The sequence below is a fragment of the Meles meles genome, chromosome 15, assembly GCF_922984935.1.
Source record: "Meles meles chromosome 15, mMelMel3.1 paternal haplotype, whole genome shotgun sequence".
Taxonomy (NCBI): Eukaryota; Metazoa; Chordata; class Mammalia; order Carnivora; family Mustelidae; genus Meles; species Meles meles.
Genome location: NC_060080.1, coordinates 48,053,681 through 48,070,246, shown reverse-complemented (window position 1 = coordinate 48,070,246; position 16,566 = coordinate 48,053,681). Strand labels below are relative to the sequence as shown.

General features: G+C 34.8%; 1 protein-coding gene across 3 annotated transcripts in view; it reads right to left on the bottom strand.

Annotated features, from left to right (window-relative positions):
• Nucleotides 1–16,566, bottom strand: part of LRRTM4 (leucine rich repeat transmembrane neuronal 4) — a 757,200-nt gene that overhangs the window by 141,541 nt on the left and 599,093 nt on the right. The window lies entirely within an intron of this gene.

Here is a 16,566-nt window from a genome sequence, read left to right as displayed (position 1 = left end):
TTCCTCCCTCAGATAGGAGTAGATTTACCATGCGAAGAGAACTTTGCGGATTTGAAATGGCCCAAATTCAAATAAGTTTAGAGCACAGCTGGTTCAATCAACTAAAAGTAACTCTCTCAATTAGATAAATTCAAATGTGCATCTTATACTAAGTAAAATTAGTTAATTAATTATACATAAGCATGGTCTTCATCAATGTCTGTTGTGAAAGATAAATAAAAATGACCAGTAGATGGAATTTACAGAGATATACGTTGGTTACTCAAAGCTAGTGTTCTCAAAATTTAAATGGTGTCTACAATGAAGTAGGTTTCCTCAGGAGGCCGTAGGCATTCACCCATGTGCTAGAAAACTGTTAGACGTAATAGTGCCTTAGCAAGAATTCAAGCACTTGTGGGTTACTGGACTATATGGTTATAAGGTCTCATTGGACCTGGGTTTCTAGGATACTATGATTCCTGTTTGAAAAAATACTGAGTCATCCAATCCCCTATATCTAGATAGAGGCCTTGTCTACTGTGGTTCCTAAACTGATCACTTTTGAGAAGAATATGTTATTCATCTTATTAATTAATCTGTTTGTGATTGATAGGCGTGTTTCAATAGTCAAATTGCTACAACAGCTAAAAAGAATAGATCAGCTGATTTTCAGTGTGCTGCTTGTAATCAAATGGCATTTTGCTGACAAGTTATGTTAATGTTCCTGTTTTCAAAATGGGTCAAGCATTAACTCATTTAAAAGGCTCTGAATTGGGCGCCCGGGTGGCTCAGTGGTTTAAGCCGCTGCCTTCGGCTCAGGTCATGATCTCAGGGTCCTGGGATCGAGTCCCGCATCGGGCTCTCTGCTCCACGGGGAGCCTGCTTCCCTCTCATTCTCTCTCTGCCTGCCTCTCTGCCTACTTGTGATCTCTCTCAGTCAAATAAATAAATAAAATCTTTAAAAAAAAATAAATAAAAGGCTCTGAATTCTATCTGGTGAAGATATTAAAAAATCACTATTACAAATCTTTTGCAAGTAGCTTGAGTGACATTTTTTATTCTTTTAATAAACTGGCTGTTCAACTCAATACACAGTTCTAACCACTTGACTGCAAGTTGCTTACCAGATATCTGTTTGTAAATGGGTGTGTGTGTGTGTGTGTGTGTGTGTGTGATATACACACATATAGTACATATGTGTCTATGTATGTTTATATATCTATGTGTATATAGGTTCATATACACATATATGTTTATATACGCATATTGTTTATTCAGGTGTATGGGCACAAATATACATAGTTATACTAGATAGTTAAAAATAATACAATAACAATTTGATTTATGCCTTATAATATTATCTTTTGAGAATAAATTATAATCTTACACCTTTCACCTCTTTAGAAAATTAACTTACCAAAATTAAAGAATGACATTTTATTTTATTTATTTATTTTTTTAAGATTTTATTTATTTATTTGACAGACAGAGATCACAAGTAGGCAGAGAGGCAGGCAGAGAAAGAGAAGGAAGCAGGCTCCCCGCCGAGCAGAGAGCCCGATGTGGGGCTCGATCCCAGGACCCTGGGATCATGACCCGAGCCGAAGGCAGAGGCTTTAACCCACTGAGCCACCCAGATGCCCCTGACATTTTATTTTAAAGTGAGACAAGGAAAAATAGTTTGTAACAGAGAAGTTGTTTAAAAAAAAAAAAAAGAGCCAGACTTAATAGCACAAGCCCAGGTAGATATTTTTCCATTATAAAATTTTAGCACTTCATTTGCATTTCTATTTGTATCTTATCTGCTTTTTATAGCATTCTGTGTTAATTTTCAACTTTATATAAAACTTGTGGAAGATGGTAGACTGATTTGCTATGGATAAAAATACCTTGTATTTAAATAACCCATATAAAATAGATTATCTATACATTTCTTATTAGTGAATCTGTTCTCAAATTGCTGTGTCATTTACCCATCAATGAAAAAGACTGGTCATAATAAAAACAATGCCCTATGTAGTATTTGTGTAGCTGTACAATTTTTAATCAAAGTCACAAATATTAGCTCATTTTGATACAGATTCTCAGAACAAAGGCAGATTTTGTGACAAACGGAGCTAAAATTATTCATTCTCTGAGCCAATGGGCATAGAATGGGAAATAATAGAATGTTCTTCCCTCCCAGTCATTGTTTCTGAATAGGAGGAGCAAATAAATTATTAGAGATTTAAGTATGTATCTATTTTTATCTTGAACCCTTGTTCTGTCCCCAATGTGTCCATAAATCCAATATGTTCTTCATTCAGGTTGTACAATTAAGACAACAATGAATGAACAGAATGTGAAGAACCACATGGGACTAAAAACACTGCAAAAAATATATTGGTGCTATTGAGCCCAAATTTTGTTTTTAATAAATAATTAAGAAGGTGGCTAACTTCCATGAAGAATGGTGTGGGTAGCAACATAACCCCAATTACTTGCACTGACAACTGAATTAATCTTCTTTTCTTCTTCTTTTTTAATAACATATGGGCTCCACTCAGCTGTGGATTATGGTGGAACCTCACTGGGATCACATCTGTCAGGTTTACAGAGTGAATAAAAGCACTCGGCAGGTTTCTGTGCTACTGTGTGTGTGAAGGCAGGGGTGAATTAGTGCCAAGTCTATGTCCTTGTCTTGTCCCTAAGATGTTAAAGATCACTACCTATTACATAGATGAACCCCACACAATATTCTGTATGGGAAATTTGTGAAAAGAAAAATGTAGGTATCTCAATGCTTTACACGAAGTTAGAGTTTCTCTGTTTCTCTTTGAGAGAGAGAGAGCTCGCTCACTCTCTCTCTCTCAAACACACACACACACACACAGACTTTAGACTCTTGGTTACAGACACACACACACACACACACACACACAGACTTTAGACTCTTGGTTACAGACATACACACACACACACACACACACAGACTTTAGACTCTTGGTTATATTTTTCCCATGGTGTGGCACCAAAAAATCATTTCAACAATAATTTAGACAATAAATATCATAACCTATGCAGTCAGGTTTAATAAAAATGAAAAAGTAAAAAAAATTCATCGCTTTGGGTACAAAAATGACAGCTTTCATCAGATAGGGACATACTTTAATTTCTACCTAACCCTGGCCAGGCTACTACAAATTATATTCTGTTCTGTGTAAAGAAAATCATCAAGCTTCAACAATCCACGTGGCTTATCTCAGGTGTGATTTTTCATGAGCTGGCCAAAATTCAAAATATTAAATATAATTTAATTGGCAAAAATTTATGTGGTTCAATATTCACAGGACATGTATCTGTTGTTTAGCGAGTCTTCCCAGAAGGGAATCACTTCATTTAAAACTATGACCCCTTTATATTTCCCTTAGTTAATGAAAGTGTCATTTCATCAAATCTTTAAGAGTTGGTCTGAGTTTCAAATCTTCAAGTTAGCAAGCATTTATTGGACACATTTTGAGAGGGACTCTTAGGGATTGTGATTGCTCTACAAGATTTACATACTATGTTTCTTGTTCAAGGAGCACAGTATTTGGCAATGCAAGCTATACCCAAAAGAGTTGAATAATTAAATAAAGCAACTGATATTGTACAAAAAGTATGCATTATACATTTGTGAAACGGGGATAATAGAAGAAAGCTAGAGTCTGTACTTTTGCTTGTTTTGGGTTTGGGGAAGGGGATATTCTGATGAGGGTGCCCAGTGCATTTCACTGAGATGGACGTTCTCCGGTTACTTCAGTTTCAGAGAGAAGGTGGTTGTTTAAACCACTCTACTGCCATTGCTTTAATGACTCAGGAAGAACCCACATTCCTTGAACCCTCGAGATGGGGAAGTAAGCTCAAAGCTGAATTGTAGTTGTTCATTCAGGGCAGAGTAGGGGGTGACTGATAATGCAACCACTTCCATTCTGCATCTAGAGAAAATTTAGCTTTCTGTAATTTAAACTCATGAGCAGGTAGAGGAAAGACATGCAGTCATACGACACCTGTGACATCTCAAATTTCATTCCTATATCTAAAATAAGAGTAAGACCTTGCAGGATAACTTGCTTAGGTAGGCTTATTCTTCAAGTTACATGATTAGCCCATGTAGCTAATAGCCCCCCTCTTGGATGCTGTTTCCTTCAGTGCCCTGGGTGTGGCTCTATGTTAATTCCCACTGCACAGGTTTAGGCTAATCATTTGTTCTGTGGACCCTTGTCCTTGAGCCCCACTTCTGTTCCTGCAGGGACAACTCATAACAGTAATGCCATTCAATCCCTAAAGAAAGGAAGAACAATATGGCCTTTTTATATCAGTAGAATTAAGCCATCAAAAGGGAAGACCATCTTAACAGAGAAGACTTTATAAAGAAAAAACATGTATTCTCTTCACTTTTCTAAATGTCAACTTCAACCCCTAACAAGATGGTCCAGATTTGTTCCTTTGTCCAGTCCTCTTTCAGACTTTCTCTTTAGAAATGGAATGAAAAAGGGGAGGTCACAAGTGAATGATTAAACTCCCTCTAGTGCCATAAAATTTTGCCAAAAGAAATATGACAGCTTCACACAGGTCTCACCTTTTATAAATGAATTTTCCTATGTATTCCAAAGAATGTATACTGAGATTCAACATGCATCATGTTCTACTCTTGGCTATTTCTGCTTCTTAATAATGTATAAATACGCAATACATACTTATTAGTGACTGTGAATTTAATTTTAAATACATAGGAGTGCTTCAGCAAAATTGTTTTCTTCTCTTAATACCCTGACAACTAGACATTTTATTTTTTATTTTGAGGGGGAGGGGCAGAGAGAGAGAGAGAATCTTAAGCAGGCTTCACACCCAGCATGGAGCCCAACCTGAGGCTCAATCTTAGAACCCTGAGATCATGACCTGAGCCAAAATTAAGAGTTGGACGCTTAACTAACTGAGCCACCCAGGCACCCCTAGACATTTTAAATGGACTGTCTGTTGACAAACAATTTTTTGGAAATCAGTAAGTTATATATCTATATTTAACATAATATGACAAATAGTCATTGAAATCATTTCCCCTTGCATGTGGCAAGTCAAATTTTTACTATTATAGAAAAGGGCAATTTTAAAACATTCATAAGTAATGGGTGGTGGTACAAAATAATTTCATAAATGTCCCCTGTTGAAACCTGTGTTAGTTTTTATTTTCACAATCAGGTAGAGTTTTCTGGGAAAATAGCTCTGGAGACATGGAATTTTATGGAAGATGTCTACTAGATCTAAAAAGAACTACTATGTATTGTAAGAGGTACCATATAGATATAGATATAGAGATATATAATATTACTTATAACTTTTGCACATACTATAGACCAATTATTAATTTCTACTTTTAGTTTAATCCTTTAATTAGCATTTGAAATCTTTTGAAAGATTGATATTCCCAGAAACAGACCTAGTTTATAAAAGAATGAACTCTTTGGCTAAGTTGCATTCATAAACCAGTAGAGAAAAGAAGGTTTCTGAGCAAATGGTGTTGAAAAATTGGTTAACTTCACATTGAAGAAATATGAGACTCTTACATAACTCTTTACACCAAAAAGAAATAACTGATTAGTTAAGAGATAAAACTAAGAATTAAAATGAAATGTAGGTGAATGTTTACACACAGAGAGGAAAGAACTTTAATAACATTCAACAAATACATAGAGAAATGCTGGGGATACAGAGGTGAAGGAAACTTCAGAAAGACCTCCCCTTGTGGAGCTTACACTCTAGTAAAGGGGAGAAAGACAAGAACAACAAATCCACATACACTGTATTTTATAATGGTAGATGATGAGTACTATTGAGAAGCACAGAGTTGTAAATAGATTGGCCATGTAAGTCTTATGAAGGTGATATTTGAATGAAGATTTGAAGTAAATGAAGTTGATTTGAGGAATCAACCCTAAAGGTTCCTGGAGAAAGATTTTTCCACATTAAGGAAATAGCAAATGCAAAGTACCTAGGATGAGTTCATGCCTGGGAGGCAGGATAGGGGAAAGGGAGGGAAAGAAGGAAAGAGTAATAGGAAAATTGTTAAAACAATAAATGGAGCTACCAAAAATATTGACAGATTTAATTACACAAGCATTTGAAACTTGTGAACATTCAAGGTAATTATGAATAAATTAAGAGGCAAAAGACACACTGGGGTGAAATCGTAGGAATGGTGAAACACAAGGTAATCCACTAGGTAGCAGGGTCTACAGAAATGATGGCATTTCTTTATTCACTGCAGAATCCCTAGCACTTAGAACAATGTGCTTGTATGACGTCCACACTAAACAGATTGTGAATGCTGTCTAATAACTCTATATATGCTAATAGAAGTATGGAGTGTTGGATGCTGACATATATTTTTTATAGATGTCAAAACAGGATTCCTTTCAAGTACTCAATAGTTTGAAATATATATCAGAAGTCTCGGGTGCCTGGGTGGCTCAGTGCATTAAGCCTCTGCCTTCGGCTCAGGTCATGATCTCAAGGTGCTTGGATTGAGCCCCATATTGGGCTCTCTGCTCAACAGGAAGCCTGCTTCCCCCCCTCTCTCTTTCTGCCTCTCTGTCTACATGTGATATCTGTCTGTGTCAAATAAATAAATAAAATCTTAAAAAAAAAAAGAAGTCTCAAAACTTCCATCATCATTTTTATCTCTTTATCTTGTTTATTTTTAAACAATAGTCATTCCTAATATTATATTTTATATTCCTTTTGTTATATCTACTAGGGCAATGCTTTGATTTTGTTCTTTCCTGTATGCAAAATCATAGAATAGCTCCTTGTACATCACAGCTTTCTAGAAATATTTCTTGAAAAAAAAAAAAAGAATGAATAATTGCACTTCTAGCAAATAATCCAATTGAAATAAGGAGTGCTAATCAAAGGTGTATGTACAAGGATGTTCATTTCAGCATAATTTAAAATGATAAAAATTAGAATATCTTGCATCTACAAAATCAAGGTAATGATTAAAAATAGTGGCATATCCATTGATAGGAATATCATATAGGAATTAATCTTTACAAAGCACATTTAATATCAGGGAAGTGCTCACAACATGTTAAATAAAAACAGTGCAATACTAAATCCCATGACATTCAATTAACATTGTTGAATTGACCACATATTAGCAGATGTTAATTAGAACTGAATTTTAGAATTGTGAGAGACCTAAAAATATACCTAATCTAGGTATTTTCTAACCTTTTTTCTTCCCTTCTTTTCCATTCCTTCCCTTCCCTTTCCTTTCCTTAATAGGAGTGGCACCATATATATATATATATATAGAAAGAGTGCCTTCTGTGGAATCAAAGAATTCTTTTTTATTGCCGTGGTAACAAATTTGGTGGTTTACAACACAGGAAACAACACAGATCTATTCTTACAGTTTTGTAGTTCAAAAGACTGGCTAAAATTTAGATGTAAGCAATGCTGCTGGGTTCTTCCTTGGAGACTCAAGGATTGACTGCATTTCCTCACCTTCTCCAGGCTCTCGAGGCTGCCCACATTCCTTGCATTCCCTAGCTCATGATTCCCTTCCCCAACATTCAAAGCCAGTAACATTACCTCTTTTTTATTTCTCAACATTCACATCACCTTCTTATTTTTCTCTTCTTCCACTTCTAAGGAACATTTTGATCTTACTGGGTCTATATGGATAATCCAGAATAATCTTTCCATTTTCAGGTCAGATAATTAGCAACCTGAATTCCAAATGTAACCTTAATTTCCCTCTGCCATGTAGCCTAAATATTCATAGGCTCCAGAAATTAGGACACAGACTTCTTTGGGGAACCATTAGTATACCTACCAAAAAGAACAGTTAAAGAGAAATTCCCCAGAATGTCCACCTTCTTCTTCATACCTGACATATACACGTGTCCTTGTGCACATGCTCATGTATGCATACACATGGTCTCTTCTGTAATGTGAGGAATTTTTAGACTTTATTCTGGTCAAAGCACATAGAAAAGCTGTAAAAATGTGACTTTTATCTAAACGAAAGTAAGATTATAGAAACTAACTTAATTGTCCTCTATTTAACATACACACAAAAAAATGGTCAATCTCCAAATCTTTTTAAAAATATGCAGTCCATTTTTTATAGCACCCTGATCACTGCAGTGACACTCAAGTACTCCTGTCTTTACCTGCCACACTATAAATGGGCCAGGAGTTATCTGTGTTCCTCCCTTTTTAATCAACCTTTCTTAAAATTAAACAACTACTTTTTTATTAATTGACTAGTCTCTATCAAGTCAGATTGGAGGCAGCATAACATATTTTCAGCAACTATCCATTGTAATGCTTTAGTAAGAATTTGAGTATCAGATCATTCCTCATTAACCAGAGCTCTGGAAGAAAAGAACCTGAGGCATGTGGATTGTGACCACCGAGGGGAATATGGAAAGTATAGAATTCGGGGGTAGAGATGGGAGGTGATAGCCATGAAGGAGGCCTCATAAGACCAGCAGCTATCATAGGGGCCCTAGGAATAACACTAGGAGACTTCCTGGATGAGATTTGGGTCCATTAGTGAAGTTTTCCTATTTTACGTTTTATCTGGCCTTGTACCCTGTTTTAAGTTTCATCATGCACAACCATTTTATTTTTCATTGAATACTTATCTAGAATCAAATTGCCCTAGTTTTAAAATATTCTATTAAGTTATATATCAGCTATCCCCAAATTGGTAGATTTCCCTGGTGCATTTGGAAGGAGTTTCTGAAAATTTTATCATGTCCAATTGATTTTTTGCCATTTCTTGGTGTCTCTTAATTAGCTCTATTTCCAGGGACTAGGAGTGACTTTTTCTATAATAAACTAATAAATTTGGTGGGTCAAGGTTAATATAATTTTAATCTGTCAATCAAATTCTACAGCTTCTCAGCTCATTAATATATGTTGAACTGTTTCATTTATCTTTCAACCAAATTTCATTAAAACTACAAAAGCTTATTTTATCTAAGCTTCATAATGTTTGTGGATGACATTGTTGTCTAGAGAAATTAGGATTCTGAATAGCAGTCAAAACATGGTATTTTTGCAACTGAGATAAATCAAAAGGTGAAACATCCATAAAGTATTTTTATTACACATAAATGATAGATTTGGTATTTTCCTGGGTTTCAAATATTTATAATCCCATCCCTAATAAACTATCATTCAAAAATTGCATCCAGGAAAGGTGATAGGCTGCTTTTCTTAATTATATAATATTATTTTATTATCATAGAAGCCCTTAGTGGATATTCTATTCTATCCATTCACTAATGATTCAAATGTTTTAAGATTTAAAGGAAATCCATCAAACGTTTCAGTATCACGTGGCCATTCTTTAAATGTAGCAATCCAATTTAATGAAAATGTGAAAGACAGGAGCTCTCACGTTCAACGTCTTATTTAATCTTTGCAGCAACACTGAGTGACAGGTCTTATTCCCACCTAATTATAAGGAACTGAAACAGAGAGAAATGAAGCTACTTTCCAGGTTTGCACAGAATGGTAGAATTGCCATTTGGACACCACACTCCCAGTTCAGTGCTCAGCCCACCCCAATTACACCTGGGGCACAGCAGCCCCAGGTTCAAAGTCATGGGATATCTCTTGTTGTATGATGAGAATATGCTTAGCAGATCTTCTTTTCTTCTTATTAAACTACATCAGCAAATTGCCTAATGGAGTTTTACAAATTCACTGAGAATGAAAATAGCCTTCTTAGAAAAACCATTTTGGGCAAGAATGTTAGAGAGAAGAAATATGTGTTTATCTGGAAGATTGAGTGTATGTTTTCTAAGAAAGAACAAACAGAAAAATAGCAAAACCTAGACTGATTTGGGATATCTAGCATGCTGTCTTTATTGAAAGAGAGAAAAGGAAGAGAGGAAAATAGTTTTTACTTTATAAAAACAAATGCCAAGCATTTTCATGTATTTTATATCCTCATGATTACACTATAAGGTTATTTTTATAACCCTCATATTGCATATGGAAACAACATAAGGCTCCTGCTTTAAAATGCTAGGCTAAATTCATTAGATAAGAACAAATAAAATTGAGATGAACACAGGTATATCTCTCTCTAAGATGACACATTGTCAACTTCTTAATGTGTAACAACTTGTCAGAGAATATTCCAGAAAGGGTTATCAGATGGAAATTAAGCAAATTATTGTTCTTTCTTAAAAATCATAGTGATGATGTTGCTGTAATGGAGCATTAAATAAATATGTTTATAACTTTCTAAAATTTTAAGTAAAACGTATACCTGAGGCTCAGAGTATTTAATAATAATGTGGTTATTGGAAACATTCAATGAAAGAATTAATTTATACATCCCTTTACTTTAGATAGAATTTCATATAAGGTTAATGAAAATATGCAGTTAAGAATTTATTAAAAAATAACTTTACTCTAGAAAGAAAAGACTAAGATAGTAGTGAGTTACCCTTAGCAGATCTGACTCAAATGTAATAATAAAGTTGGAGATTTAAAAGATACCTAAAAAAGTGTCTTCAGAGACTTAAAGTCCTACCGTAGGAGGTATGTCTTAAGCTCTAGGTTGAATTTACAAGGAGGTATTTTTTTTTTCCAGCTCAGTAGTAGGCAGGAATTGCCAGCCATTAAAGTTATACATAACTGGTATGAGTTACCTAATGAAATCAATGAGCTAATCATTGCTGGAAGCTTTAATAGTGGGTCGGTAGGCATTTGAGATTTTGTGCACAGGATTATCGAGAACTGACTTGATACTTCTAAGTTTCTTCTCTCTCTGTTTATGGTTTTATTTCACTACAGGGAATATCTATATGGAAATACTTACTTAATTACTTAAAAATTACATGATGAAGATCGGTGCCTCTTTTGCCATATACATTCTATATTTTTACCTCTTTCCATAGGCCAAAGGTGGAATGAGTCACGAAGTTTCTGTTACATAGTTAGTTAACTTATAAGGATATAACCTTATTCTCTGAATAGTCATATATTTTTTAAGAAGATAAAACCTACAACTCTAATGATCATACCAGATTTGATTCAGAAGTTGTTGTTCAAGGAAGAAAATCATCACAGATAAAACAGACATACAACTGTCCCAATTCAATAAGGTTTATGCATACACTTGATATTTGCCTTATGTTTTACTCTTACATGTATCATTGCAATAATAGTTTCATAATAAAAAATAATCTGTGTTCTTGGCATGCAAGCTTGAGAATATGACTAGCTGAAACTTTATATATCTCTCAGCAGTGTTTATATAAAGTTTTCAGAGAGTATAGATGATACAAACTGCCCATAAATGACACATTTTCATATATTCAAGCAAAAAGGACTCGACACCAGTGTCTTAGAAGGCTGCAGGCTCAGTCAAAAAAACATTGACTTGGAATTAGAAAACACATACTCAAACTCCATCTGCTATTAGTAAGTTTTCAGTGACCTGAAATAACATCAAATGTTACATATTTTTTTTAAAAAATGGGTATAATGTATAAAACTATTCACCATGATGTATTAGAGTAAAAGTAATATGAGCCACACACTTGTCAAAAGTGTTTTGAAGATGATTCATTCTTTTTTTTTTTTTTAAGATTTTTATTTATTTATTTGACAGACAGAAATCACAAGTAGGCAGGGAGGCAGGCAGAGAGAGAGAGAGAGGAGGAAGCAGGCTCCCCGTGGAGCAGAGAGCCCGATGCGGGGCTCGATCCCAGAACCCTGGGATCATGACCCGAGCCGAAAGCAGAGGCTTTAACCCACTGAGCCACCCAGAAGATGATTCATTCTTAAAGGCCTACTATTAAGCATATACATTTTTCAGTTTCTCATTATTCATGGACTGATGGAACTCCTTACAAAGAGTATGTGTGCACCCAAGGATACAGCTTGTGTCAAATTCTTTACTTATCACTCTAAATAATAACTTTGTGTTTCTGAAGAGGTCTTTGCAATGAAATGGCTACAAAGATACTAGAAGGTCATTCAATTCACAGAAACACTCTGTTATATGAAAACAACTGTGGTGTGAAATGTTAATTGATCTCATATCATTGTCTCTTTCTAGCTTATTTCATTTTTTCCCCAGCATAGAAATATATCTCATTCTTCCCCTAGACATTATCTGTCTTTTTTGACCATTCTCATGCATTTCACACAATGTATAGACTAAATAACAAGATAGGATGCTGATGAGCTTGATGGTATTGAGTAATAAATTCATCTACATAAAATGCCTTTACTCAGTGGAACAATCTAAAGTAGCTAATCTTTGCAGAAAATATGAAATTCATATTTGATCCATAAAACGTGTACATTTTACTCAGGGAACAAGATGAAAGAGAAATGTCTAAGAAAGTGTCCCTTAGTTAACCATGATCATTTAGAAAGAAACATTTTTCCTGAAGGCTTAGAATAAGGGTCAATCAGTATTGAATTTGTAAAGGAAACCTCCAGTGAATAAGATGTGCAGCCAAGCCACAGTAATAAAAGAGATGATCATTTTGTCAAACCATTTGTTAATACAATAATTATTATTAGAATTTTCATAATTATTTGTTTTCCATCCTTTATGGATTTCTTGAAAATAAAAATGAAAATGTTGTCCTTGAGAGCCAAGAACAAATGCTGGGACAGAACTTATTGCTTGTAAGGAAACAATTACACACCCAACCAGGGTATAAGTCTTTCCATTTGCAGTAATTCTATCAGGCATTTCAAAAATCTTAAATCTAGTACTTGAGAGCCACAGCTTTCTCCTAGGGTTCATGGTTAATGACTTATATAGCTCTTTCCTATGGTTGATGGCAGTGGGAGGCAAGCCATGGGGTCACAGAATGGGTCATTATGGAATTCTGATATGCTCATTCAAGAGGAGAAACTGAAAATAGAGAAAGAGGAAAGGAAGCAGCAGAGATAGGAGGACTAATGGGGAAGATGGAAATACAGAGAGGGAGAGAAAGGGAGATAGAGAAATGGCAGCTGAAATAGAATAGGATAATGACAAGTAATATACACATTCAAGAAGAACAGAAAAAAATGAAAACTTTGATCGGCAAGATTGTATAAGTTTAAGGGATACAAGTCTTGATACATTTCTGTATTGCAAAATGATGCTAAGGAAAAAATTAATGATACATCATTTTGAGAGAATTACATGCATCAATTAAGTCACAATTTCCAATTTAAAAAAACAAAAATGAAAACTTCATGATTTGGGTGTTTGTCTGTATAGTCATGTATGTGTAGTTTGAAACTGTCCGTAACTCCACCACCATATACTATAAACAGTGAGTTAGGATAAGTATCCTTTTAATTAGGCATTTGTTTATAATAAAATGTAACACATTATACTCAATATTTTATAAACATTTTTCCATTTATTGTATCATAATGATTGTTTCACATCAATAAATAGACTTCTGAAAAAATGGTATAATATTGCATTTCAGGGATATGTCTTAGTTTGTTACTTTTTTCAATTAGATTGCTTCTGATATTTCAGTGGTTATAATGCTATGATGAAACTCTTGTGAGTATAATTTCATCCACCCTTAAGTATATTCTTAGAGGATAAAATCTTAGAGGTAACACAGGAAATAGGCACACAAAACTCCAGGACTGCTGTAAAATGTTTAGAGATAATGTCATTCAGAAAAGGTCATACTTAGCTTTACCAAGTAAAAATCTCTGATATCACAAGACTCAAGTAAATTTGATTTATATATTTTTGATTCTTCTATATTCAGAACAAAAAGAAGTTACCAAAGAAAATCACGTCATGCCTGATCAAAACCATCCTGACCAAACCTACCTATTTAGAACATAGAAGGTTAGAAAAATGTTCTCTTTGAGAGACTAAGTAAAGGGAAACAATATATATCTATCTCCATATCTATCTATCTATCTATCTATCTATCTATCTATCTATATGGAAAAACTTCAAGTAAAGGAACCACCCTAAATATTTGTCATTTTATTTAAAAAGTTATTATAAAAACTGAAGAAAACTGTAAAATATCTCTTTAATATTCTCATCAAGATATAATTTTGCACTGTTTCTATGAAAATAGAGCAATTACTAAACAATGAGAAATAAATTTCACTGAGAAAATGTTTATTAGAAAACAGAAAGGTAATCCTTGTCTTTTTAAAGGTAATTTGGTTGTAAGATACAGATTTGTAACTGGAGAAAACAAAACCAGTGCATTTGAAGATAAATTTTCTCAGTGATCATCAGTTAAAAATAAAGAGATGGAAGTGATAAAAAGAAAAAAGTGACATGTACAACAGATGCTGAAGATAAAATACATCTAAAACATAAATTCCAGAGGAGAGAATAAAATAGAAGAATTATGATAATTAACCAGAGAAATGGTAGAGTAATATGATCACAGGTTAAAAAAATGCTCATGGTTAGTCAAAATTAATGAAAAATTACCAGAATCTGGTTGTATGCGAGTTAAAAAAAAGACGTAAGTTCTTTTTGAAATCTGAAATACACTTGGAAGGTACTAGTGTCCAATTAGAGTGTTAAAAGTCACTTTGCCCCCACTAATTTCTTTTAAAGATTTATTTATTTATGAGAGAGTGAGAGTGAGCACTGGGGAGATGGGCAGAAGGAGAGGAAGAGTAAAACTCAAGTAGTCTCTGCTCTGAGCCTGGAGCCTGATGCAGGTCTTAATCTCACAGCCCTGTGAGACCCTGTGAGAGCCAAAACCAAGAGTCAGACTCCTGACTGCTCCACATAGGTGCCGCACCGCCACTAATTTTAGATCCATGTTATTTTGAGATAAAATATCATGACCTGCTATTGTAGGGCCTCAAAACTCAAATGTACAGACCTACAACTCTGTTTCTAGAATTGGCTTTGATATCTGACATGAAACCCTAGCTTGCTTCTTAGCAGGCAGATTCATCTACGTATTCCCAGGTAAATTAAACGCAGATAATTCCAGCTAAGATAACATTTATAAACCTGTCACATTTCAAATAAAAGACCCATATTCACATTCCCTTATTTTCTTCCTCGGGTTGTAGCAAGATATTTATTGTATATGAAAGACTGTGCCTATGTTGTTTATTGGGATGTTTATTACACAGATGTCCTTTGTTAATACATCCTTTTTGGTGTGTTCTTGGTGTTGACCACAGGTTAGACAACTTTTTCTATAAAAGGTCGGGGGTAAATATTTTAAACTCTGTGGGTCATATAATCTTTGTTGCAACAAGTCAGCTCTGCCACTGTAACATAAAAGTAGCCACAGATAATATTTAAATGTATGAACATGGCTATATTCCATTAAATCTTTATTTACAAAACCAGGGGTAGTTTTGATTTTGCCCAAGGGTCTGCTGACACTTGGTATATTAAATTCCCAGAACTCTTTCCAAACTCTTTTCAATTCAAAATTTTTTTCATATATCTTTTGATTTTTCACTGGATTTCATAGCACTATCATTTTTGAAAAATAGTGTCTGTGTTCTTAACCAGAGTTACACACATTACATATCTCTGTTCGATGTATTAACTCCTCTTAAGCTCTGTGTTTCTCTCGGTGTCACCCAAAACTGTTGGATCTTCTTCCAGGCCATTTCCCTACATGGAAAACCCAGGGAGATGTCTGGGGTCCCTTACTGTGCATATCTCAACATGTGCCCATCTCTGTAAGCCTCCTGAGTACCAAGTTGATAAAATTGGACCCCCAATTTACCCTCCTTCCACTTCATGTCAATCCAGTCAAGTATCTAATGGTCCCTCCCATCCTTCCTCATCTCAGGATTAGCCTGTGGCAGAGTAGCGGGAAGTTACACACTGATTCTCATTTTTCTTCTATTTTTCCTCTTCTCTACCTGCATCATCTTGACTAGCGCCCTCTACCTCCTCATTTTTGTATTGCAAAGGTGTACTCAGGGAAAAGGTCCTGTATCTTTTCTGCCTGGTACCTAGCCTGCAATCTTGATGATAATAGGAAAGGCAGAATCTTTTTACTTTTGGGGCAGAGAAGAGGGCTGAACATACCACTTTATAGTTTATGGTATTAGTTGGTTTTCCAGGATTAACAATTCACATATCATCTTTCCACAAAACAATAACAGTGGTATGTTAACAAAACAATACCTAAGTACTGTCATAACACACCAATGTTTAAGACACATACCTTCACGAAAAATGTCTGTTCTCCAACCCATTTATGAAAGTTTTGCAAGTAATGTATTAACCATTAAAATAAAAAAAGAGGGGCATCTGGGTGGCTTAAGTCATTTAGAGTCTGCCTTTGGCTCAGGTCATGATCCCAGGGTCCTGGGATCCAGCCCCGCATGGAGCCTCGCATCAGGTGCCCTGCTCTGCAGGAAGCCTGCTTCTCCCTGTCCCACTCCCTCTGCTTCTGTTTCCTCTCTAGCTGTCTCTCTCTCTCTCTCTCTGCAAATAAATAAAATCTTTTAAAAAAATCACAAAAGAGCAACAAACTTGAAGCAAATAAATAATACATTTTGAAATTTCATTTAATGCTAAAGTTGTGTGTTTTTTTTTTCCCC